The sequence below is a fragment of the Chelonoidis abingdonii genome, chromosome 1, assembly GCF_003597395.2.
Source record: "Chelonoidis abingdonii isolate Lonesome George chromosome 1, CheloAbing_2.0, whole genome shotgun sequence".
Taxonomy (NCBI): domain Eukaryota; kingdom Metazoa; phylum Chordata; order Testudines; family Testudinidae; genus Chelonoidis; species Chelonoidis abingdonii.
In genome coordinates this window covers 68,067,813-68,094,218 of record NC_133769.1, presented here as the reverse complement: position 1 = coordinate 68,094,218, position 26,406 = coordinate 68,067,813, and the positions used below count along the sequence as shown (strand labels likewise).

At 43.6% G+C, this 26,406-nt stretch overlaps 2 long non-coding RNA genes across 2 annotated transcripts in view; one reads left to right on the top strand and one right to left on the bottom strand.

Annotated features, from left to right (window-relative positions):
* The window catches only part of LOC142046884 (uncharacterized), a 361,020-nt gene extending 344,424 nt beyond the window's left edge, over positions 1-16,596 (top strand). The window contains exon 2 of the long non-coding RNA XR_012655947.1: positions 16,294-16,596. This is a non-coding gene — a long non-coding RNA (uncharacterized LOC142046884). The remainder of the gene's footprint in view (positions 1-16,293) is intronic.
* Positions 1-17,920, bottom strand: part of LOC142046883 (uncharacterized) — a 362,358-nt gene extending 344,438 nt beyond the window's left edge. Inside the window, exons 1-2 of the long non-coding RNA XR_012655946.1 lie at positions 17,689-17,920; positions 16,443-16,691 (exon numbers count right to left, since the gene is read on the bottom strand). This is a non-coding gene — a long non-coding RNA (uncharacterized LOC142046883). The remainder of the gene's footprint in view (positions 1-16,442; positions 16,692-17,688) is intronic.
* Positions 17,921-26,406: the final 8,486 nt, after the last annotated feature.

Here is a 26,406-nt window from a genome sequence, read left to right as displayed (position 1 = left end):
TCATCTGAAAGCTAGGACGATATACTTTGGGATTCTATCTCCAAAAGCAGTTTTAAAGTGTTGTTATAGTAAGATTTCTAGAAATTTACAGAAGAAAAGCAGCAACTCACACAACTTTCAACAAAAATGTCATATCCGGCTAGTCCGGATAAGCCCCTTTCAAAAGTAAAGGAAACTGTTTGGGGGGGCTGATGATTCCATTGACTTCAAAATAAGCAAGATCCAGGACCAAAGTGCTAAAAATAGTAAATGCATGTGATTAAGTAATTGACTGAAACGGGCTGTCAAATTGCTTTGCAAAAGAATCCATCTACAATAAACTTTATCATAAAATTGTTTCAGCAAACAAAATACCGTAAAGAGAGAATTTAGAAAGCTCTAGACAGGAGGTCTGAAAGTGATTCCACCCTGCGGTTATTTAAAAAAAAAAAAAAGTATGTATATTTGCAGTCTTCACAGTCCAAAACTTTTCAAATATACATCATCCAAAATATAATTTGAAACCTTTCAACTGCAGTTTTACTCTCAAATCCATGGTTGACATTGAATGCATCTGGTATAGAAATAATTGAGCAGTTTACAGATACAAGGATTCCTGCTCCCCCTCCCTTACAGCCAGCCCTGCAAATCTCATCCTGGGTTCTGAAAGTCAAGCCAGGTTCTTTTATTCACACGTCACCAGCTGAACACCAACCACTTGCATCTGCACTCTTTGTAAGACCTCTAAACCTGGAGTTTCTGAAGGCCAAATTTCATTCATATCTATGCAATTCAACTGACTTCCCATTATGTTAAAGAAATAAGGGGGTTGAGGTAATATCTTTTTTGGACAAGCTGCTGCTGGTGAAAGAGATAAGCTTACATAGAGCTCTGTAAGCTCTAAAGCTTGTCTCTGTCACCAACAGAAGTTGGTCCAATAGAAGATATTAATTCACCTACCTTTTCTCTCTCATATCCTGGGACCAACATGGCTACAACAACACTGCATATTCCCATTATGTTCACACACTAGTGTTGTTCCATTGCCTTCAGTGAACTTGCAGATCTATAACTGATTGGAAGTTTCTGCAGTAAACAATGTTTTATGATTCACACAAAGGAAATGAAAACAACTCACACTTTAGCTGTGTTGACTGCTAAGACTTTTATAACAGAGTTAGCCAAAATGCAGCTCTGATGATCTGTGCACAGCAGCTAGGCCAAAGTTTAGCAGTTGAGTGTGAAATGATGTGCTTCCATATGTTCCTGTTGTTGCTGTGAGTTACAGGCACAGAAGACGTTTGCCTCAGTGCTGTAATAATGGAGTGTTTCACCCCAAAACTGTGTTTATTTGTTTGGATATAAATGCAGCAACATAAAAGAATGTCTTTGCTGGGCTTAGCAGGCCAATGCTCAAACCACTGAGCTATCCCAAAGTCTCATTCTTTATTATTCTAGGTTCCACTGTCAGAAAGGTTTGGCCACACATGTACCCTTGAAAATCCTATGTAAATAGCCAGTGTATGAATCAAAGCTGGTCTCAGGACTAATCTACTTTACCTGCTAGCATTTTTAAAGAATTGCTAGTTTTGGTTCTTAATTAGGGATTCTTCATGTGAGGAGGATACAGGTATGCTTCCCAGCTCTTTTGTGGGGCTACAAATGATAACCTGTAAAGATGACAAAATACACCATAAGTACACTTTCATGAACTAAGCAGAATGCAAATGGCTAAAAATAAACTGGAATGTATAAGTCAGATAAAACTAGACAGCATCAGGAGAGTGGCTTCGGGGAGCAAAGTTGACTCATCAACAGGATCACGTAAGGTAAAGTGACTCAGTGCCACATTACTTCAAGAGTAGATGATGCTAGTTGCCAGCATACATCACTTGAACAATAAAGGTAGTCCACTACTTGTCAAGATGTGTCTCTGTTCACTGTCACAAGAAGGCTCATGGGTTTTTTCCATTTCCTGTGGATGTTTCAAAAAAGGGGATATAGTAGCTCACAATTCATCTACAACCCAGAAGAGGAGAACTCTTAGTAAAACTACATTCAGGATTTTCTCTTTTAAAAATGTTACTTGAGAAATAAGCTCAGATAAGTAGTATTAACTCATCAGGCACTGTGAGCCCAACTCAGCCATCAGTGACACAAATGTAAATCTAAGAATCTCCACTGACTTCAGTGAATTTCCTTCTGTGTATAAAATCAATGCATGCATCTCTACACACATTTCCCCAGGGAGTCTTAATCCTGACATCTAACACCTGTACTATTCTGCACCTTGTGAGCAGAGATGCAGACCTGCCAATCTTATTAGAATGGCAATTTAATTGTGAATTAAGTTTCACATTTAATCTTCATTAGGGACAAGAATGAGATTAGAAAACTCATTGTAATTCTGACCAAATCAAGATTTTCTTGAATTTTTGGACTAATGGAAAAGGTCCATGTAATATATAGGAACCAGGTAGTATCTCTGTAGAAGAGTATGCTAACCTCAGGCTTGCCCCTTGTGACTAGGCTTGGCATAGTGCTCATTCCTTGTCTCCTGACTCCTAGTCAACACCTGCTCTGGCCCTGCAGTGGTCTTCCTTCTTGTGGCTTGACCCACCAGCCAGGTCCCTTCAAAGTCTCTCCCCTTCCAGGGTATCAAAGTCCCCAAAATAAACAATCCAGTGCTGTTATAACAAGGTCTTCAGTCCCAATTCCAGGCTCCATTGTCCTCCCACCCTTCTCTCAAGATACTCTGTCATCCTTGTTCCCTTCTCTAGACTCTAGGCCACCTTCCAACTGGCTGGTAGGGGGACCCAGACCCTCTCACTACACTGGGTACCACCCCAGCGACCCTATAACCAGCAGCCAGGGTCTTCTTAGTCCACCTCCTTGCTGCTGCTTCCCTGGGTTTCTTCTTACTCAGCCTCTCTTAGGATTCTCCAAGCTTATCCTTCATGCAGGGCTAAGACTTACAGAGCTCTCCCCGGAATCTCCCAAGCAATCTCAGCATGTAAATATAAACTGAAACACCCTTCTGCCCTCCTCAGGCTCTTTCCACTCTGATTAATTAAAATTAACCAAGAAACTAAAGGACACGAAGAGAATAAATTCTTGACTTGCCTATTCACCAACAAGCCTGGGTAACAAACAAGAGGAATTGGAATTGCTCATTTAAGAGCATAAATTCAATCTAGTTAGTATTACTGAAAATTTATGAGATGATTCACATAATGTTGGCATTATCTGTTTCTGAGCACTGATAACTCAGAAGGAACTGATCTTGAATATTTATGGATCAAGGTCCCAGCAAAAAGCACAAGAGGGGTATTAGTTGGTGTCTGCTACAAACTACCAAATCACATTAGGGAACAGGATAACCAGCTCTTTATCTATCTATACTGTGAAGGGGAAAAAGCTGTCTGATCATGGGAGACTTCAGTTTGAGTGACATATGGTGGAGGTCTCATGCTGCCAGTCCTTGGAATGTCTTAACATTACAAATGGCAATTTCTTAACTCAAAAAGTGTTGCAACCAATGAAGGGGAAATCTGTATTAAACCTTATCCTAACAGATAGCAAAGAACTGATCACAGAACTAAAAATTAATGGTAACTTCGGTACAATGATCATGAGGTAAATGATCACATTTATAATATGCAAGCAAAATAAAGTCCAGGCCAGTAGTATATATACTTGAGGCTTTAACAGGGCTAGTTTCACAAAGTTCAAAATAATTATGAGCCAAATCAGCTGGGAGGAAGTATTTAATTAGAAAAATGTGAATGATAATGGCGAATCCTTCAAGAACACCTTACTAGATGCCCAAAAATCTACAACTGAGGAGGAAGGCTGTGCTGGTTTTTAAAAATGACCTGGATAGGAGGGGAAGTGAAGATATCTATAATAAATAATTAATTACATGAATACAACAAATGGAAGATGGGGAAGTTGATAGTAATTAATATAAATAATAAATTAGAAGTTGCATAAAATTGATAAGAGAACCAAAGGAACACAAGATGACCTCTATGGCCACCAGAGTTAAGGATAATAAGAAAGAGTTTTTTAAATATATGAAGAACAAGAAGAATCCTGACAATGTTATTGGTTCATCACTAGATAGAAATAGATCCATAAAATAATCAATGATAATGCAGAAAAGTTCAATAAATATTTCTGTTCTGTGTTTGGGGAAAAACAGATGATCTAGTCTCATCATATGGTGATGATATCACTCTTTCTATTCCACTAGTGTCTCTGGAGAACATTAAACAAAAGCTACTAAAGTTAGACATTTTTAAATCACCAGGTATAAATAACTTGCATCCAAGAGTTTTAAAAGGCTGGATGAGGAGCTTGCTGGACCATTAATATCTATTTTCAATAAGTCTTAGAGCACAGGAGAGGTTGTTTTACTTTGTATTTGGCACTAGTGCAACCACTGCTGGAATACTGTGTCCAGTTCTGGTACCCACAATTCATGAAGGATGTTGATAAATTGGAGAGGGTTCAGAGAAGAGCCATGAGAATTATTAAAGGATTAGTAAACATGACTTATCATGATAGTCTCAAGGACCTCAGTCTATTTATCTTAACAAAGAAAAGATTAAAGGGGTGACTTGATTACAGTCTACAAGTATCTACATGGGGAGCAAATATTTAATAATGGGCTCTTATATCCAGCAGAGAAAGATATAGCACAATACAATGGCTGGAAGCTGCAGTTAGACAATTTCAGAATGGAAGTCAAACATAAATTTTTGACAGGGAGGGTAATTAATCATTGGAACAATTTATCAAGGGCCTTGTGGATTCTCCATCACTGACCATTTTAAAGACCATTTGATTTCCTCATATTATTAGTGTTGTTTAGAGAACAAAGACAGAACAGTACAATAGACTGAGACTATGCAATGAGACTTGGGCAGGGTTTCCCTATCTTTTCCCATTCATAATTCCAAAACTGCCATTTCTTCCTTCCAAGATCCCATAGTCAAGAATCCTTTGCATCTTATGCAAACAGTTTTAAAATGCCGCTGTCTCACTGCTCCCAATCTTATCTCTGGCTGCTGGCCAAGAAAAATGTACACACACACACCCACACACACTATCTCTGGCTGTGTCTTCACTAGAAGAAAAGGTGTGCTATTCACTTGAATTAGCTAATTCAAGGTAAAATCCTAGTGAAGACAAGGTAGTTGTAGTTTTGTGAGTTAGCCGGTCACATTAATAGTCTATAACTCAACCTGCTACCTTCTGAGAAATCTCCAAACTGCCTTGTCTTTACTAATATTTTACCTTGAGTTAGCTGACAAATTAAGAACACACCTTTTTTCCTAGCAAAGACAAGGCCTCTGGGGTGACTGATTGCTTTACCACCATCCACAAAAGACTCTGACATCCTGCCTGCCAGCAATCAAAATGCTCTGTGATTGTCCTGGGAAGGGACAGCTGTACCAATAGGAGGACAATGGAAAAATTCCATTAGTCTTTCACTCTGGGTTCCAATGGATCCAAGCAGCCATCCAGATACTATACAGGGTTATTTTTAATTGGGAAAATCTTGGCTCAGACCCCACACAACTAATTCCTTATAGCACACCTTGGGGTCATAATTTCTTTCAGAATTAATTTTCCTCTTGGGTACAGCCCTTTAAGTCCATCTTTACATATTAAAGGGTTAATAGATACTTAGAGAAACATTGATATGAAGTGTTTATGAAACACATTTGATGATGATTCTCTTATAGCTTTGACAATAAGAACAAAGTATAAACAAAGTATAGGATTGATTAAACAATCCACTTCCCCAGCCCTCTCAGGATAATATTAAAACTGTAAATATTTAAAGCTGTCAGGGCCACTATTAGAATTTCTGAGTCCTGAGGGCAATGTGTTAAACTTGGTCCATCCATAATGCATATGTATAAAATTGGTGGCTCATTTTTGAGTTTATGTATATGAATGACAAATACAAAACATAGTATCAAAAATGCAAAACCATGTAGCCAAAAATCTCTCATATCTCCTATTTACTATTCATGTGGGAAAAAGCCTCAGAGGAATACTGCTGTGATTAGTTATACTGTCAACAGTAAACAATCACGTGTTAAATAAGAATAAATGTATATTAAAATACATCATCACCAGTGATCCCCCAAAGTTGAGGATGATTGTCTTTCATGGATTATCTATTTCACGTTATCTGTGGGTCTGCTGATGGCTGATAAGGCCTGTTCTAGAGCCACAGACTCTACCACATTGCAGACACCTGTTAATGAGCAGGGTGAGTGAACCTGGGATGCTGGTTCGAGCCACAGCACTCTTTCTGTCAGTCCTGTTTCTCCATTACATGTAGTCACATCTGGTTCTCAAAGTGCTGAGTTCCCTGCCTCAAGCAATTCCTCCAGTGTTGTCAGTCCTAAGCTATAGATTCCAACGAGCTGTCAATATTGCATTTCCTCATATTAGCCTTGAGGACCTCTCTAATGTTTCTTCTGCCCTCCTCTAACAGGTTTGCCTTGGCTGACTGAAGAATAGAAAAATTGTTTTGGCCGTCTGAAGTTGATAATAGATAATCATTGCCTTAATGCTCATGATATAGCTTGCGAGAGGCCGCTGATGTTAGTGCATCTATCTGCCCATTTAATTAAAGAATCTTACACATACAGCATTGATATTTCTCCAGCGCCTTAAGAAGTCTCCTATACGTTGTCCATATTTCAGCCCCATATACTAGGGTGGGGATCACAACAGCTTTGTAAACCATAAGTTTGGTTTTAATTCTGATGTCGCAATCTTCAAACACCCTCTCTCTCAGACGACCAAGAGCTCAGCTAGCACATTTAAGCCAGTACAGGATTTCTTCATCAATATCAGCTGTCTCCGAGAGCGGGCTTCCAAGATATGGGAAATGCACAATACTCTCTAGAAGGTTATCATAGATCTGTATTGCTGGTGCTGTGAGTTGTGCACCAGTAGCTTGCTGATAGAGGACCTTTGTCTTCTGGATGTTGAGTGTCAGTCCCATTTTCTGGTATGCTTCAGCAGAGATGTTGATGATCTCTTGAAGACCTGTTTCCAAGTGAGCAAATACTACAGCGTCATCAGCATACTGAAGCTCAACAACTAGGATCGGCAACATTTTGGTTCTGGATCAGAAGCGGCCGAGTTTGAACAGCTTACCCTGATCTGCCACCTGTGGATATGTTGGGTAGTAGTGCAGCTCTGCCCCCAGTGAAAATATATACTTAAGTTTCAAGAGAATGTTTAGAAATACTTGTTGCTGTTTCAGTATCTCCATAAGTGTTAATGGCGTTGTTAGTTCTCATTGAGATCTAATATGTTATTAATCATTTCCAGCAGAAAGTCACATCTGATGATATTTTTTGGGACACAAAATGCAGCTCTAAAAACAAGCAAAAACTATTTCAAAAATTCTGTGTCCTAAAATGTTCTTAGTGCTCTCAGTCTGGCTCCTGAAGTCCCTCCCAATCGTGATATGCCTTTCCTTCTGCTTCCCCAAGTGGCCATCTTGGACTCTGGCAGAGGTCTAGAAATAGCATAAAAGCCATGTTTTCCTTCTTCAAAAGGAGAGGGCCTCTCCCTCTTGGACTAAAGAAGAACTTTCACTGGCTTTCAGCAGCATAGGGCCTCAGGCATACAGTTGAGTGGTTCTGATTCCATCTCAGAGAGGTAGTTTGTACACATATAAAGTTCAAGTTGAACACATAGCTAGTTTATTACTGTAACCCTTCTGCCCCTCTGAGTTGGCAGCAACAAGGGCCGGGTTCAGTATCCAGGGGTTCCGTTTCAGTAACACAATGCATAACCGGCTCAAGCCCCCACCCAGTGACCTGGGACACTTACATTACCACACCCTCCTGGCGCCTCTAGGAGGCAATACTTCCCTCTCGCAAGCACGGAGTCTGAGTGTAGCAAAACCTTTTTAATAAAAAGGAATCAATGCAGCATCCCATTGGAGAAACACCACAAACAGAGTTATAACACAACCATAAAAAAACCACACCCCAAGTACATTTGGCAATGTCCTTTTCCCCTTAGGGTCTTAAGTCCAATCACTCCAAAGTCAACAACCCAAAAGTCTCTGGTCAATGCCACCCCAGAATTCAAGAGTCTATCTGTAGAGGTCCCTCCCCCAGCCTGGGTGAAAGGGGCACCTTACGTGGTCCAGGGCCAACTGCCCTGCATCTCCGTGGGTTCTGCTTCGCCTTCTCCACGAACTGCTCCGCCTTACCAGCCGCTCCACTCTGCTCCTCCAGCCGTCCTCAACAAACTGCTCCGCTCCACCAGCTGCCCCGTGAGCTGCTCCAGTTGTCCCTGCAAACTGCTCGGCTCCGCTCGCTCCATGGGCTGCTCCAACCCGTTCCACAGCTACTCCGCTCTGCCAGCCGCTCCGCTCCACCAGCTGTCCCGTGGTCCGCTTCAGCCATCTCCACAAACTGCTCCACTCCGCCAGCTGCTCTGTTCTGCAGTATAGCTTCAGGCTCCCCCACTAGTTAGCACAGTACTCAGTGCTCCCAGCTCAGTAATTTCAGCTCTTTTGTGATTTCAACTCTTAGTGATCTCAGCACATAGTAGGGGATTTTGAGATTCTTGACATTCTTTCCACACTCCCTACAATTCACCACCAGGTGTCAGGATACAGCTCATCCTGACTCTGCTTACGTTACAATAAAAAAAAAGGTAGAATTCTGCAATTGGCACAAGCCAGAAGATTTATAGAAGACCAGGGCTATTTGTGGGAGTTAGTTTTCTTTGTAAAACAATTGAAAGACTTTGGTCCACAAACGAAAGAAGATAACTTTTGCTTCAGGAAATCAGTTCCCAACATACATTACCATGCAGTGAGTCATCCAATATTGTAATATCTGGAGGGTGGTCAAAACAGATTGGCAGTGTTCCATGGTATTTTGTACTGCTGTGAAAAAGGTGGATTGAATAAGCGGGTCAGAGTGTGTCAGCCAGTTCAGTTGATTCATCATACTGAAATCCGCTGACTTGAATACAGCAAAGCATGTAAGCATGTGTTTAGCTTTAAGCTAACACGACTGTTCGTGTACTTGAAGTTACTCACGTGCTTAAGTGCTTTTCTGGATCAGCAACATACTGCAGGTGCATAAAGCAAAGAGAAAAAAAATTTCTCAACTCTTGTTCAGCATATTATATTTGAGCCTGGGAGGTTTGGCTTTATTTAATGAATATTTGCTTTGCTCAGTGGTTTGAACACATCAGTTCAGAGCAAAGGAGAAATCACCACCTTTTAGTTCCCTTACTAAGGACCCAATTCTGCATAGTACTGAATCAACAGGGAGGCAATGATGCTAACCTTGCACAGGTGAACCCTACTTGTCAAGTGTTCAGGACAAAATGAAGCCATGATTGGAGGCATGCTGGATAAATTTCCAAAGCTCCAAAGTTTCATGGAAGGCAGAACTAAGCACATTTGATTCTCCTTTGTTTGTGCCCACTCGAATGTTCTAGATAAATAATTCATAACTAATTTGCTCATTTGAAAGATTAGAAATAGAACTGTGTAGCAATGTCGAGACTCACCAGTGCGGCGCCTCCTGCTGGGCTTCTGAGAATTAGCTCTTTTCCAGCATATGGAGACCCCTCTGCAGGCTGGTGTCTCACCTACCGGTGGCCCTGTGTCCCTTCTGGACCCCGGTGCCCTTTACTTTGGGGTTCTGCCCCAACAGTACCCCCACACTCAGTCTCCCCTCCAAAGGGAACCCCCAACCCTCTAAACCCACCTTGCCTCAGTGGCTACTGCCAGTCCTCATCTACCCCCCGCTCACTGGGGAAGACTGCAGTCTGTAATGGCCACTCATCATTGGCAAGGGGTTAGGACCTGCTGCCTTTGCCTATTCCCAGGCTGCACCTCTGTAGCCTCAGTACCTTTGTAAGTCTTCGCCAAGGCCGGCAGCCTAGGGGTGTACCAGGTTGGAGCTCCCCAGCTCCCTTGCCCTATTCTCCAACACTACTCCACCTCAGGTACCTTGCTCCCAGGCAGCTAGCCCTTCCCACTCCAGGGCTAGATTGAGACACCTCCTTCAGCTCCCGGCCCACAGCCCTTTTCTCAGGGCCAGCTGGGTTCTAACTGAGCTGGCCACAGCTGTGGCTGCTTCCCCAAACAGCTTAGCGTTGCTGCTTTTAACACCTGTTCTTCAGGAGTGGGGCAGCTGCCCCCCTGCAAACTGGAACGAAGCTCCATTTTCACATGAACTTCTAGACATTGATCACCGCAGCAAAGGAGATGCTGAACCATATTCTCGGGGGATGGCACTTGAAACAAAGTGTCTTTCAAGGCAAGGCAACAGGCCAGGTTTGGTGCAGTGCTGCAAGAGAGAGAGAGAGAGAGAGAGCATATTGCAACTGTTGCCATAGTGTCCCTCCATGTACAGTTCTCCTCACAAAATCACACTGTTTGTAGTTTCAGCCTTAAGACAATTTGTGCATCTGCTGCTCAAAGATTAAACCATGTCTGTTAAAAAGAAACAGGCTTCAGGGATCACATTAGTTAATAAATGACATGTTTTCTTTATTTGTGCAGCTAAGGGTATGGAATTAGCACATTTTTCAATTTGTGTTGTAATAAATTGCTCGCTATAAAATTGTTCTCTGGATCCAGTGAAAATGCCCTGCCTGGCAAGCTTTACAGCTGGGGAAAAGGTAGAAAATGGCCTGATTATTCCTAAATTTCTCTACAACAATATAGTTGTAAGCCATCATTCAGTCCCAACCCCACACAGGAAATGTACTGCTCTCTGGTTTCTACAGCTGATTCCTTCATTCCTCCAAGGACAGGCAGCCTCGGTATTAGGCTCCTTTGTTTATTTTCTGCACTTTTTTAACATTGGTATTTTTATATTAAGCACCAACACAGCACCCTTCTTTGAGTGAGATATCCTAAAAAAACAGTTGAGCAATAAAAAAGCGGGAAATGTGGCTCAGCTGGAGCTTTTTGCTGAATAAGGTCTTGTACATAATTGAGTATCATAGCTATTCCAAATAAGTATTCTACAATAGCTGTTCCACACTATCTCCCCATGTGGACACTCTTATTCCAGAATAAGATTGCCTTTTTCTGGTTTATCTTAATTCATTTCCAATAAATGATAAACCAGAAAAAGGCACTCTATTGACAAATACAATCTTGCTCCATGCATAACCATTCTGAATGCTGCTGCAAAGATCATTCTCCTAGCCTATCACTTTGAAATTTTCCACTGGCTTCTCCTTCTCTATTGCATCAAACATAAACTACAGAACAACTTCCCCTGATAGACAAGCCCTATAGCATTTAACTATAGGACACCAAAGAATTATCTTCTTCCCCTGATAATTTTCAAAAATGAAAATTATCCATTAGAAATGGACCTACCTGGTTTGGAAATCTCTAATCATGAAGGGACCTATTAACCAGAGCCTTTGGCAGCAGGATGAAGTGGATGCATGCCATGGTGCTGAACAAACTGATGGGCTGATAGGTATATGTCATCACAACATAACTGTTAGTAAGTAATTTGGCACCCACTAGTAGTTTGTTAGTATAGATGTCCTGGAAAGTCCTTTTCAGACCAGGAACTAAGATTTCTAAGAAGAAATAATCAGGATACTAGTACAAGATGGCCCCTTATAATGAAAGTTCACCTTAAAGGGCCCACTCTTGGAGTCCATTCACAATGAATGCATACTGAAATCCCGTAGATAGCTATTTATTGCATATTTGCTTAATTTACCAGCAACTCCTTTCAGTCCCCAAAATACATGAAAACACCAAAAATAAATTCAAGTTAAGTCACACGGAAGACAATATCTGTTTCAAATCTCCAAAGAATAAAAAGACCACTCTGTTTTTGGGGGGAGGGGAGAAGAAGGAGTACAGTAGTTCAGCACTCAACAAATTCTTAAGATGGGAAAGTGGCTAGATGTGAAGTTGTGTAAGTGTTTCCAAAGCCTTTCTGAGGATTATAGAGTGCAAATATCAATTCACGTACCCAATGATGTCGTAAGTACTAAATGATATCAAGAACTAATGGAACAATCACACCTCTTTATGCCACAGTGTCACCTTTTACAGAAGAAGCAGAATTATGTAGCTGTCATAATCCTTTATCTGATGATAGAAGACTCACTGAGAGTGATATTCCATTACAGTTCATATTTCATTTTTCAAAGTTGATGAACAAGTCCAACAGAAGTCTGGATTCAAATTGCTAAGACAGTCATCATTTCATCTGTCATTGCTTTTTCATTACTTGCAGTTCATAAATAGTTTCAAGTCAGAGATCCAGTTTTCGCCTCCACTCTGTTCACTTCATGAGCCGAGGCACATTTAGAAAGGAAAATATTATGTCAAAAGAACATTTAATAAATGGTAATTGAAACAAGGGAAGATTTAAAGAAAATAATAAAATTGTATGCACTGAATTCCAAGCATTAAATATTTCTGTTTGACAGTAGGACTATATGCAAATAAGGATCCAAAGCAGTAGATGTGTTTCAATTCCAGTTCATGCTTCCAGGGTCAGGGAACCCAATATGCAAAGTTGAATCACTCTCTGTGACAGCTGCAATAGAATTTTTATGCCTATAATAAATCTTGTGATTCCAGTAATAAAAACAATTTCACTCAAATTCTGGAGCTTTATTCTTATTCCTTCCAACAAAATGCAAGGAACTGACTGCATAGCAGATATGGGCATTATACATCACATCAGTTCAGAATGATCTAATCTGCTCTGATTCAGAAGTCCTGAAGAAATTCACTGCTAAGGAGATCCATTCGGCCAGGGTTTTTGTTTTTATTTTTCTGTTCTAGTGTAGAAAAGCTGAACATGCATAAGAAAAATAATGCTATACCTTCCAGAGAGTTAACATCACAAAATCATTCAAGGATGGAGTGCAGACAACTTTCAGGGGGGAAAATAGGTACTGAATCTACTTCATTATTATCATTTCTAGAATTATTATTTTAATGATATTTTCTCAGAGGAATTCATAACAAGCCAGTAAAAAACAGAAATAAATAAGTTTCACTACTAGCTCACACCATATAAATCTAAATAACAACCCTCACTATAAAACACTCCACTATAATGATGGGGGGAAACCATGATCTCCAACCCCAAAGTGTCCAAATGATCTTCCTGACATAAATGCAGCTCAAAGAATGTCTTTAATGTCCAGTTAGTAAAATACAAAGATGTTGAAGTGTGTGTGTTCATATAGAATAACAATAAAGTATTAGAGTTTAGAGAGCTCAGTGGATTCGTAATAGGCTCAGGAACCTTTTATCACCACAACATTGATTCATATCCAGCCCAACTTAGTATAATGGTGATTGAATTCTGTTGCCATTTGATAGCTATTTAGTGACCTGGTCTCAGGATTCCTAGTGAAGAAGTGTGCATATCACACACACACAAAATTCTCCCCATAATTGGCATCCATGTGAATCTCCTCTGAATGAGGAAAGACTGAAAAAGATATGGAGAATGAAAGACCTTCTCAATCTCTGAGATGCTTCCCCCTGCTTTGGGTTGTGGAATATTGGCTAGGCAGCACAAGGAAGTTTGTAGTGCCATTCCCCACCCACAGCCTTTCTATAAACTTTTTACTTAGTCAAATGAATTATATATTTCATGATTACTTCACTGAGGGAAGTGGGTCACTATAAAAAAGGCATATTCAATTCCGTCTAATACTATTAAACATTAACTGGGATCATTAAAAATAAAAAAGATACAAAGCAAAAGTATTTTTTCTCTCCTCAAGAAAATAAAAATCAGGCCTTGATTCTACTTCACGCTTTTGGTAATAATTTCTTCTTTAATCTTTTGCAGCATTTCATTAGCTTGCTTAACAACCACCACACACTTGTCTGGGTGTGTAGGAAAGGGGCCATATAGCAGAGGCAAAGTTAGAGCAGCTCCAAAACCTCTACTGAAAATATTTTGTGAAACCAAATCCAAAACCACTCCTTGGTTTTGACCAGTTTTAATTGGTCATTTATTAATTAAATAATTATTATTTATTTGTATTATCATTACTTCTAGAAGTAATAGACCTGGATCCCATTGTGGCAGACACTGTACCAACATAGAACATTCTTATTAAGCATTGTTAAGATCTTGTATATTCTCCTTCACATGTTCAACCTTGTTCTCAGTGTCATCAACATTCCTTTCCAGATGCTTAATCCCAAACTTTTCCATCTTTGAAAGTCAGTTTACCATTTATTCTATTTTAAGAATACGGCTATGTCTACACCACGGGATAATTTCGAATTAACATAAACCGGTTTTATAAAACAGGTATTATAAAGTCGATTGCACGCGGCCACACTAGGCACATTAATTCGGCGGTGTGCGTCCATGGTCCGAGGCTAGCGTCGATTTCTGGAGTGTTGCACTGTGGATAGCTATTCCGTAGCTATCCCATAGTTCCTGCAGTCTCCCCCGCCCCTTGGAATTCTGGGTTGGAAGCCCAGTGCCTGATGGGGTAAAAATCATTGTTGCAGGTGGTTCTGGGTACAGCCTAACCCCTCCCTTCATGAAAGCAGCAAACAACCATTTCGCACCTTTTTTCCTGGGTAAACTGAGCAAACGCCATAGCACAGCAAGCATGGACCCTGCTCAGATCAATACTGCAATCGTGGACGTTGTAAACACCTTGCACATTCTCATGCAGTCTATGCTGAACCAGGACCTGCAAAGCCAGGCGAAGAGGAGGCGGCAGCTACGGCAGCACAGCGATGAGAGTGATGAGGACATGGAAACTGAATTCTCCCTAACCATGGGCCCCTGCGCTTTGGAGCTCCTGCTGGTAATGGGGCAAGTTCTACCCATTGAACGCTGATTTTGGGCCCGGGAAACAACACAGACTGGTGGGACCGCATAGTTTTGCAGGTGTGGGATGATTCGCAGTGGCTGCGAAACTTTCGCATGCGTAAGAGCACTTTCTTTGAACTTTGTGACTTGCTTTCCCCCTGCCCTGAAACGCCATAATACCAAGATGAGAGCAGCCCTCACAGTGGAGAAGCGAGTGGCAATAGCCCTCTGGAAGCTTGCAACGCCAGACAGCTACCGGTCAGTCGGAATCAATTGGAGTGGGAAATCTACTGTGGGGGCTGCTGTGATGCAAGTAGCCAAAGCAATCATTAAGCTGCTGCTACGAAAGGTTGTGACTCTGGGAAACGTGCAGGTCATAGTGGATGGCTTTGCTGCAATGGGATTCCCTAACTGTGGGGGGCGATAGATGGAACCCATATCCCTATCTTGGCACCGGAGCACCAGGGCACCCAGTACATAAACCGCAAGGGGTACTTTCAATGGTGCTGCAAGCACTGGTGGATCACAAGGGACGTTTCACCAACATCCACGTGGGATGGCCAGGAAGGGTTCATGACGCTCGCGTCTTCAGAAGCACTACTCTGTTTAAATGGCTGCAGCAAGGGAATTACTTCCCAGACCAGAAAATAACAGTTGGGGATGTTGAAATGCCTGTCGTTATCCTGGGGACCCAGCCTACCCCTTGATGCCATGGCTCATGAAGCCATACACAGGCAGCCTGGACAGTGTCAGGAGCTGTTCAACTACAGGCTGAGCAAGTGCAGGATGGTGGTAGAATGTGCATTTGGCCGTTTAAAGGCGCGCTGGCGCACATTACTGACTCGCTCAGACCTCAGCCAAACCAATGTCCCCTTTGTTATTGCTGCTTGCTGTGTGCTCCACAATCTCTGTGAGAGTAAGGGGGAGACCTTTATGCGGGGTGGGAGGCTGAGGCAAATCACCTGGCCGCTGATTACGTGCAGCCAGACACCAGGGCGATTTAGAAGAGCACACCAGGAAGCGGTGCGCATCAGAGAAGCTTGAAAACGAGTTTCATCACGGGCCAGGGTACGGTGTGACTGCTGTGTTTGTTTTTCCCTTCATGAACCCCCCCCCCTTTATTGACTCCTTCCCTGTAAACAACCCACCCTCCCCTTCGATTACAGCTTGCTTAAGGAAATAAAGTCACTATCGTTTAAAAATCATGTATTCTTTATTAAAAGTCATTCCCTGTAATTATTGCTTAAAAAAAGAGGGAGAGAAATTACAAGGTAATTTATGAGGTGTGGTTTGGGAGGAGGAGGATAGGAGGAAGGAAAAGGCCATTAAGCACATTTCAATGTAATGACAGCCTTTTGGTTGGACTGTCCACGGGGGTGGAGTGGGCGGGTGCACAAAGCCTTCCCCACGCGTTCTTACACATCTGGGTGAGGAAGATATGGAACATGGTGAGGTACTGAGGGTGGTTAAACAGGGGCTGCAGCGGCACTCTGTGACCCCGCTGCTCTTCCTGAAGATCCACCAGACGTCGGAGGATATCAGTTTGATCACGCAGCAGCTCCAGCGTTGCATCCCGCCACCGCTGATCTTCCTGCCGCACACCTCTGATCTTCCTGCCGCCACCTCTCATCTCGAGCGTCTCTCCTATCCTCACGTTGGTCCCTCCTGTCCTCACGTTCACTGGCATCTTTCCTGTACTTTGCTACCACGTCCTTCCACTCATTCAGATGAGCTCTTTCATTGCGGGTTACTTCCATGATTTCCGAGAACATTTCATCTCGCGTCTCTTCTTCCTCCGCCTTATCTGAGCTAGCCTTCGGGATGGAGTAGGGAGGCTTGAAAAATGTGCAGCTGCATGAGGAGGGAAAAAAGGGAGAGAAGTATTTAAAAAGATACATTTTACAGAACAATGGTTATACTCTTTCACAGTGAACAACACTATTCACCTTACATAGCACATGTGATTTCACTACAAGGTCGCATTTTGCATCTTTAATATTGAGTGCCTGCGCTCTGGTGTTACAGATCTCACAGACGCAGGTCCGGGCATCAGAATTCAGCTTGCATGCGGCCATGGTAAGCCATTGTCTTTCGGCTTCTCCAGCCTTCATATACACAGTGCCCTCTGATGCTTCTTTCCTGTTAACAGCAGCAGCAGACGCCAACCCCCCCCCTTCCCCAATCCAATTCTCTGGATTGCTTTACCCCTCCCCCCACCGCATGGCTGGTATCATGGAAGATCACTGCTAATCACCCCCTTTCCCTTCCCCCCCACCGCGTGGCTGGTAGCTGGGAAGATTCCTGCTGGCCAAACGCGCAAAAAAAGCTCAGCGCTATCCTTCCTCCCCCCCCCCGCTTTGCTACGTGCAAGGAGGATTTCTTTTAAGCAAAACAGCCCAGTAGGAAAAATGGCCATCTCTGTCCCTTAATTAAATTCCTGAATTTCAACCAGGTTACCATGAATGATATCACTCTCTGAGGATAACACAGCGAGATAAAGAACGGATGTTTCTTGAATGCCAGCAATCACCGGGACCATACGCAGCTATGCTTTGTCATGCAATGATACCCGATTACTTGCTACATGCATGGCGTGGTAAAGTGTCCTACCATGGTGGACGGAACAAGGCTGCCTTGCCCAGAAACCTTCTGCAAAGGCTTTTGGAGTACCTCCAGGAGCGCTTCATGGAGATGTCCCTGGAGGATTTCCGCTCCATCCCCAGACATGTTAACAAACTTTTCCAGTAACTTTACTGGCCGCGAATGCATCCCAAGCCCTCATGGCAAATCATCATTAAAAAACGCTTGCTTTTAAACCATGTTTTATATTTACAAAAGGTACACTCACCAGAGGTCGCTTCCATGGCTTCACTGTCTGGGCTAGTGGCTTGGGAGGGCTGGGAGGGTAATTCCGTCTGGGTCACAAAAAGCTCCTGGCTGTTGGGGCTAACGGAGTGCTGTGTGCTCGCTGCAAGGTCGTTCCTCCTCTTCCTCCTCCTCCTCATCTTCCCCGTCCGCTGAATCCTCAGCCATGGTTGAGATTATAACCCCCACCTCGGAATCCACGGACAAGGGGGGTAGTGGTGGCGCAGCCCCCTAAATTGCATGCAGCTCAGCGTAGAAGCGGCATGTTTCGGCCCTGACCCGACCTTCCGTTTGCTTCTTTGGTTTTCTGGTATGCTTGTCTGAGCTCCTTAACTTTCACTCTGCACTGCACTGAGTCCCTGGTGTGGCCTTTTCCCATCATAGCCTTGGAAATTTTTTCAAATATTTTTTTCATTTCGTCTTTTGGAACGGAGTTCTGTTAGCACTGGAATCCTCTCCCCATATAGCGATCAGATCCAGTACCTCTCGTGCGGTCCATGCTGGTGCTCTTTTTCGATTCTCAGGAGACTGCATTGTTACCTGTGCTGATGAGCTCTGCGTGGTCACCTGTGCTGATGAGAGCTCCACGCTGGCCAAACAGGAAATGCAATTCAAAAGTTCGCGGGGATTTTCCTGTCTACCTGGCCAGTGCCTCTGAGTTCAGATTGCTGTCCAGAGCAGTCACAGTGGTGCACTGTGGGATACCGCCCGGAGGCCAATAACGTCGATTTGCGGCCACACTAACCCTAAACTGATATGTTAACATCGATTTTAGCGCTACTCCTCTCGTTGGGGAGGAGTACAGAAATTGATTTAAAGAGCCCTTTAAATCGACATAAAGAGCATTGTAGTGGGGACGGATACAGCATTAAATCGATTTAACGCTGTTAAAATCAGTTTAACAGCGTAGTGTAGACCAGGCCTTCATATGTAAGCAGAGTCTGGATGAGCTCTCCCCTGACATCTAGTGGTGAGCTTTGCAAAAAGACTTCAGAAGCTTATTTCATTTGCAAGGACACACCCACCCTGCCTAGGTGCTCAGCATGATGGGATTACTTGCCCAAATGATCACTCATGGCTGGTTTTGGATCCCCAGTCTCCTTGTTATTGGGGCAGAAGTAATAAAGTGTTGTTATCCTTGCTGCCCTTGGTTCGCAGAACTGTACCCCAATGGCATACCCCAATGGAGGGACTCACTCTCAACTGAACAGCCCTCGCTAAGCAGGAGACATGAGTTCCAAAGCCCAATGAGTTGAGTAAAGGTTAGGATAGGTACCTGTACATGGTAGTGTTGACCCTGCTTCTCTCCATGGTATAATAAAAGAGCTAATTTGGAGTCTTGTTACATACTGCAGAACTGAAATCACTAATACTTAAGTCTAAGTATTAAACTTACTTTGGGAGAGTGCCTCTATTGCAAGAGACTGCCCAGTGTGCACCAGCAGTGAGGCTCTCCCATTAACAGCTGAAACCACTGAGAGCTGAAATTACTGAGAGCTATGTTAAGTGGGGGGGGGGGGGGGGCTGAAGACGTCTTGGAGAGTGGGCAGATGGTGGAGAGGTGTGGCAAGTGGCCATTAGGGCGGCTGGTGGAGAGGCCTGGCAAGCAGCTAGCAGGGAGGATGGCGGAGAGGTGTGGCAAGCAGATAGTAGGGTGGTTGGCGGAGAGGTGCGACCAGCAGAGTGGCTGGTGGAGAGGTGTGGCAAGCGGCTAGTAGGATGGTTGGCAGAGAGGTGCAACCAGCAGGGCAGCTGGCAAAGATGTGTGGCAAGTTGCCAGCAGAGAAGCTGGTGGACAGGACCAGAGCAGAGCCCCGCACAGGCATGGCAATTGGCCATTGGGGCGACAGGCGAGTGCCCGAGCAATGCAGCATGTAAAGTGCCTCCTTACCCCCCCTCACCACCACCACCTTCCACACAGGGTGGGAGGTGAACTTTGAGGATAAGCCTCTAAACTCTGGGGCTGCACTGGCCAAGGATAGCAACTCTGAGTGGGGTACAGAGAAGGGACAGGCCTGTTAAAGGGACTTTTGGGTTGCTAGACTTGAGACCCTGAGGGGTCTTTTGCACATGGCTTGTGTTTATGAACCCTAGTTGTGGTGTTTTCCCAAATTAATGATGAGTTAATTCCCTCCTTTTATTAAAAGTATTTGCTACACTTAGACTCTGTGCTTGCAATAGGGGAAATATTGCCTCTTAGAGGTGCCCAGGAGGTGGTGTGTAATTGTATCAGGTCACTGGGTGGAAGTTCGAGTTGGTTTTGTGTTCTATTGTTGAAAAGGAACCCCTAGATACTGAATCCGGCCCTTGTTGCTGCTAGCTCCACCTGGCAGAAAAATTACACTTATAAAAGCTCTCTTGGCCAGAGACGCTCACCAAGAGAGATGTAACCAAATATGGTGTTCCAGGATTGACTAAAAAGTCTGACCACCAAGGGTTTTTGTTGGTGTTTTTTTTTCAGGCATTTTTCCCCCAGTCTTATTTTTACTTTTTGTCATGTTGTGATATTTCCATACTGATTAAATCTGCACTGATAATTACATGCAAAAGAGCAATTAGCACCAGATCATTTAAATGTGATGAATTTATAATTTGAACTGTTTATGACCGACAAGTGACTTGAAATGATGGCAACTCGTTACCAGCCTGTTGAAGGAGCCCCAATACTACTGTGTTGGAGGCCCTATAAATAGATGTAAAAAGTGCAGCAACTGAAACTGAATTTCAGTGACATTGTTCCTGTGGAGCTTCCAGCTGAGCTTACCATTTTTAATTCACTAATTCTCTAGCACATCTTTATATTAAGCAGGTCTTTAAAATTGTCCCTTCACAGTAGGTATATTACCTAAGTGAGAGGATGCAGTAAGTCACCTGCTGCCAAAAGGCCAAACCTGGTTGCAATGTTAATCACACTGATCTATGTCTGAATGACCTGTGCACACTATCTCCATTCCAGTCCAAGTTTCATTACTAAGTGTAAATTACATTTCTTATTTACAGAACTCCAGCAGAGACTGAAGATCATGGATGATTTCTTTGCTTTTATTAATAGAAACTTCAATTACTTGCCCAGAGAAATAGTTCCCGGGTTCTGAAAATAATATTCCAACTGGAAGCACAGTCACTGGAATAGTGGGTATGGGACACTCATATGGTAAAGAAGAAAAGAACAGGTGAATAGTAGCAGTATGAAAAGCTGCTCAGACTGAATGACGAGTTCAGCAAAGATTTTCAAAGACCACTCGAATATACCCCACATCAGTAAACATATCTCACATTTATACAGTGTCTTGCATCCCAAAGGGTTCCAAAGCACTTTGCTCATTAAAATACAAACCTGCATGAGGACACAACAGTACTACCTTGCCCCTAGTTGTCCAGAAAGATTAACTCAAGTTTCCTTGACCCTTTCTTGCACAAGTTTTCAGGGGATGGGATCTAAAAGGGCTACTGAAGATACAGAAAGGGTGAGAGTGCCTGGGGAAGGCAGGGCTTCTTCCTAGGCTCTGAGGGGAGAGGCTGTAGTTTGTGACACTTTTTACCATTGTGCCTTGTTTTGATTTGTCTTTATGAGAAATCTCTCCTCCTTAGTAAACTTACTGACAATTGCTAGGATTTCATCCCACCAGAACCATAGGATCAGTATATCTGTCATTGAAATACAGCCACATCTGCAGTGCAATACAGAAACTATTTAGCAGGTAACAGTACACAACAGTTTAGAACACTAAGGCCTGGTCTACACTGGTGCGAGGGATGTCAATCTAAGTTACATAACTTCCGCTATGTGAATAATGTAGCAGAAGTTGACCTACTTAGACCTACTTACTGCAGTATCTTCACAGCAGTGAGTCAACTGCTGCCACTCCCCTGTTGACTCCGCCTGCACCTCCCACAGTGGTGGAGTACAGGAGTTGATGGGAGAGCGCTTGGGGATCAATTTATCGCGTCTAATCTAGACGCGATAAATTGATCCCCGCTGGATTGATTGCTGCCCGCCGATCCGGCAGGTAGCATAGATGTACCCTAAGTGAAAAATGTAATACTATATCCATTTAAAACTGCAGATTTAGGAAGGTCAAATGTAATTACTCACAGTGGATGTTAGCCAGGGCACCAGTTAATACCATCTCTCTTGTGAAAAGTCCCATGGATCTTAGTCATTTAAAAGACTTCCAGCTGCATGGTACCCCTTCACATTGTGCTGGAACAGTGGTTCAGTACTCACATGGAAGAAAGAGTGCTATCTATAGTTTAACTAACTCCTTCTCTAAGTACCTTACAGTTTCATGAATGTATCCCACCTAAGTAATGCCCTAAATAATACTCACTTATCCCAGGAGATCTGATGTGACCAAGGCCCAGGAGGGATAGCTAATGTTATTTCAGAATTCAACAAACAGAAACACACATTTTTTTATGTCAGTGTCTATTTGAAACATTCAGCTTTGAACATGTATTTTCAATCAATAGGAACAAATACACTGTTGCCTTCAATAGGATAGCAGTGAAGATCTGATGTGAGACCCTGATATTCTTTAAACTTACCTACTCATGTGCTGTATTTTATGAAGCTGTTTTACACAATAGGAAACAGTTACTGGATCAAGCAAAGAGAAATATATTAGGGTTTGGCTACACTTGCAGCCATACAGCGCTGCCGCGGGAGCGCTCCCACGGCAGTGCTTTGAAATGCGAGTGTGGTCGCAGCGCCAGGGCTGGGAGAGAGCTCTCTCAGCGCTGCAGGTACTCCACCTCCCTGTGGTGATTAGCTTGCAGTACTGGGAGCCGCGATCCCAGCACTGGAGCAGTGTTTACACTGGCGCTTTGCAGCGCTGTAACTTGCTATGTTCAGGGGGATGTTTTTTCACACCCCTGAGCCAGAAAGTTGCAGTGCTGTAAAGAGCCAGTGGAGCCAAGGCCTTAGAAAGCTTCCTGCAGCACTGATTATGAAGACATAATTTGTGGCTCTGTAATAAATTTTCAAGTCATAAGGTAGGAACCTGTGAGTCTTGTGTATGACTGTAACTGTTGCTTCATATTCCACAGATCATTTGCCCCTCCCTGTACATACAATGGCCTCGCCAGTTGTTCTGTGGCACCATTTCAATCTTTGAGCCTATGACCCATTGACCAGGCAGAGTTATAATCATTTAGCATTTCCTCCTTGGAGACCAGTGTTCAGGTCAGTTTTTGCTTGGTTGTGCCAGCCAGCAAATACCCCAGGTAACTGTCAGACACCCAGTTTAGTTTGGCTTAAAGAAAGGAAGTTTTTATTTGCTGTTTTACAGAAAGAGAACCTAAAATAAGACAGCTGAAGACATAGACTCCTTGACAAACACTCTGGAAATCTTTGCTAGGCTATTTATTTATATTACCTTCAGGCTGAGGGGGGCGCAATCAGGGACTGACTTCCCCTTTTGCTAGGCACTGTACCTGGTCAAAGCAAAATGTTCCCTACATCAAAGAGTTTACAATCTAAGCATGTGACAAGGCACAAAATTAACAGAATAATTCCTTAGCCCTGTAGTATTATATATTAGCAGTGTTCTTGTAGCCTTGTTGGTCCCAGGAAATGAGAAAGATAAGGGAGGTAAGATAATAGCTTTTATTGGACTAGCTTCTGTTGGCGGAAGGTACAAGCTTTCAAGCTACATAGAGCTCTTCTTCAGGGAAGGAAGCAGAGTCTCTGAGCTACATACAAGAAGGGACAGATTGTTAAGCAGAAGGGGTAATACACGGTGGGAGACGGTCACTTGAAATGGAGTGAGCAATTGGGGGTTAGATTGTTAAGCATAAGGATTTGAAGCAGGCAATTAAGGGAAGCTGACAGTGCCTTGTGCAACAAATTGTTGTAAAAAGCCATAAAACCAGAGTCCCTGTTAAGTACTTTTGGTGTCTTTTGGTGTCTAGCAGAAGCCATAAAACCAGAGTCCCTGTTAAGTGGCTTTTGGTGTCTAGCAGAATTACGAATTTAAGTTTCCAGAGTTGCCTTTTATATCTTTCAGTTTCCCAAAAAGAGGACACTGCCAAAGACGGAGGCAATGGCAGCTGGAGGAGGGGTACCTTTAGAGGATACTGGAGGGGGTATTTGGGGTTACTGGAAGAGTTTGTGTGTACTGTGAGGGGGGTATTTGGGAGGGTGCTGGAGGGGTGGGTGTACTGGTAGGGGTATTTGGGAGGGGATTTTGGGGGAGTGCAGGAAGGGAGTATGTGTACTGGAAGAGGTATTTGGGGGTGTTGGAGGGAGTATTTAAGGAGTGCTGGAGGGGTGTGTGTACTGGTGGGAGATGTATTTGAGGGTGCTGGAGGGGTGTGTGTACTGGTGGAAGCTGTATTTGAGGGTGCTGAAGTGGTATGTGTACTGGGAGGGGTATTTGGGGTGCTAGAGGGGGTACCTGCAGCTTCACTATTAAGGTGGGGGGGTAGTGTTGCTCCTTGTCATGCTGGCAGGGAAGCTTGTGCAGGCCCAGGACACAGCACCGGCCATCCATCAGTGCCTCTCTACCTCTCCTCCTCCCCAGAACTGGGTGCAGGGGCCTGGGTGGGTGGGATCTGGCAGCTGCAGCTGCAGCAGAGAGACCAATTGGGACACAGAGCCAGCTCGTTCTGTGCTGCAATGCCTGCACCACAAAAATCCCAGACACTTCCTGTTATTTGAAAAATCCACCCAGACAGAGGGCAGACAATCAAAAAAGAGAAAATGTCCAGAAAAACCCAGACGTATGGTAACTCTACCTTTTGTAGGGGTTGTGCAGGTTTCCCTTGAGGACAAGTATTGAAAAATCAGTCACAGAATGATCGCTCTGTGCCAAGTGTTTGTGCACAAGTGATATGGTGTTTTTGTCTTTTATCATTTTAATTTGTGAGTTCATTCAACAGCGTAGTGATTGTCTGACTTCACCCACCAAGTTGTTATCGGGGCATTTGATCCACTGGGTGAGGTAGATCACATGTTGTTATAGGCATGTGTAGGACTCATGAATCTTGAAAGGTGTGTTGTAGGGGTGTTGATCATTGTAGCAGTGGAGATATGTATGCAAGTTTTGCAACTGCTATTCTGACAGGGGCTGGTGCCACTTTGAGTTGATATGTCCTGGTCCACGAGGAGCTTGCTTCTGATGATGAGCATGGTGAGGTTGGGGGGTTGTTTGAAGGCTAGAAGAGGAGGTTCAGGAAAGATTTCCTTCAGGATGTGGTCCCCATCAAACTTGAGTTGTAACTATTTGACAATACCCTGTGTGGGTTCCAATGGGAGGTGGGTGGTGACAACTAGGGGTGTGCAGTCAATGAGTTTCTTTTTTCTGTATGGAAGCAGGTTCTCTTGGGGTATTTGGGTCACCCTTTCCATACTGCGATCTACTTCTCAGGTGGAGTGTCCTTGTTTAGTAGTTTAGCCCCCTCCAGCTGCCCCTCACCCCCCTTGGCAGTGTCCTTGTTTAGAAGTTTGCCAGTGTAACCAAATTAGCTTTCAGATATTAAATCTTTTTCATGTCTTAATTGCCTTATATTATGTATGCGACTATGTTCAGTTAACCTTAAGATCAAAGATGCGAGACACTCCAGGAAGTTAATAACATTATCTACATTGTCTTCAGTGTATCTATCCCTGTTATAATGAATGCCCGGCTGTTGCCTTATGTAAATGAGTGTAACTAGATTACCTGTGTACGCCCAGAAAATTGAATGTTAACTTCAAAGTAGTGGTTCAGTGTGTGTTCAACCAAAAAGAATCCTCAGTCATGTGCTGTGCTCAAAACACTCGACAGCCTGTTTCAACTATAAAAGTGAAGCCTTGAGCCTGCTCCCAAATTTCTAGTCTGCTGAACTTTAAACAAGAAAAGGTTCAAGCCAGGGAGGTGGGTATCATAGGCAGGGGAAGGCTGTGCTTCCTCAAACAGCCTGGCTTGGCCCCACACATACTACGCCACCAGGCCCCCTCCTGCCTACTGTTCTCTTCTATAGCCAAGAGGCTGAGGCTGGCAGGGGCTGTGGTGCGCACAAGGCCCCTGGGCTGGAGCCACATTGCGCCGTACCACCCGTCTTCCCAGTTCTGGGACCACATTGCCTGACCAGCACTCCAGGGCTGAGGATACTCCAGCCGCACCGCCTGCCCACCCACCCACTGCTGGGGGCACTCGGGTCATGCCGCCCACCCCGTGCACTGGGGCCTGGGGTGTGTCTGTGTGAGGGTCCCGGCAGCCCTGGGAGGTGGGTGGGGGCTGTGCTCCAGCATTGGGGGGGCGGGGTGTCAGAAGGGGTGGGGCCTCGGGCAGAGTGGGAGGGACCAGGGGCTAGCCTCCCACAAGGGCGCATTCACCCACCACCCGTAGGACTGGGATCTCCAATTACTTATTTGGAATACCCTGGAAAATGCAAGGAAAGACTCTAACAGACTCTACATCTAAGTTACATTTGGATTCTAACCTTTTGGGATGATTCCAGAGGGACTTTTGCAAGCCAGCAGACTCATTCATCACTGCTATAAATCTGATATAAGGACCTAGCAAGCATTTGTAATATATATAATCTTTTAACCATTCAATAACTCTCTTCTTTTCTTTTATTAATAAATCTTTAGTTAGTTTACTAAGGATTGGCTGACAGTTATATCTGAGTAAGATGTGAGATACATATTGACCTGGGGGTAAGTGTCTGATCCCTTGGGATTGATAGACCCGCACATATAGTGAATTGAGTT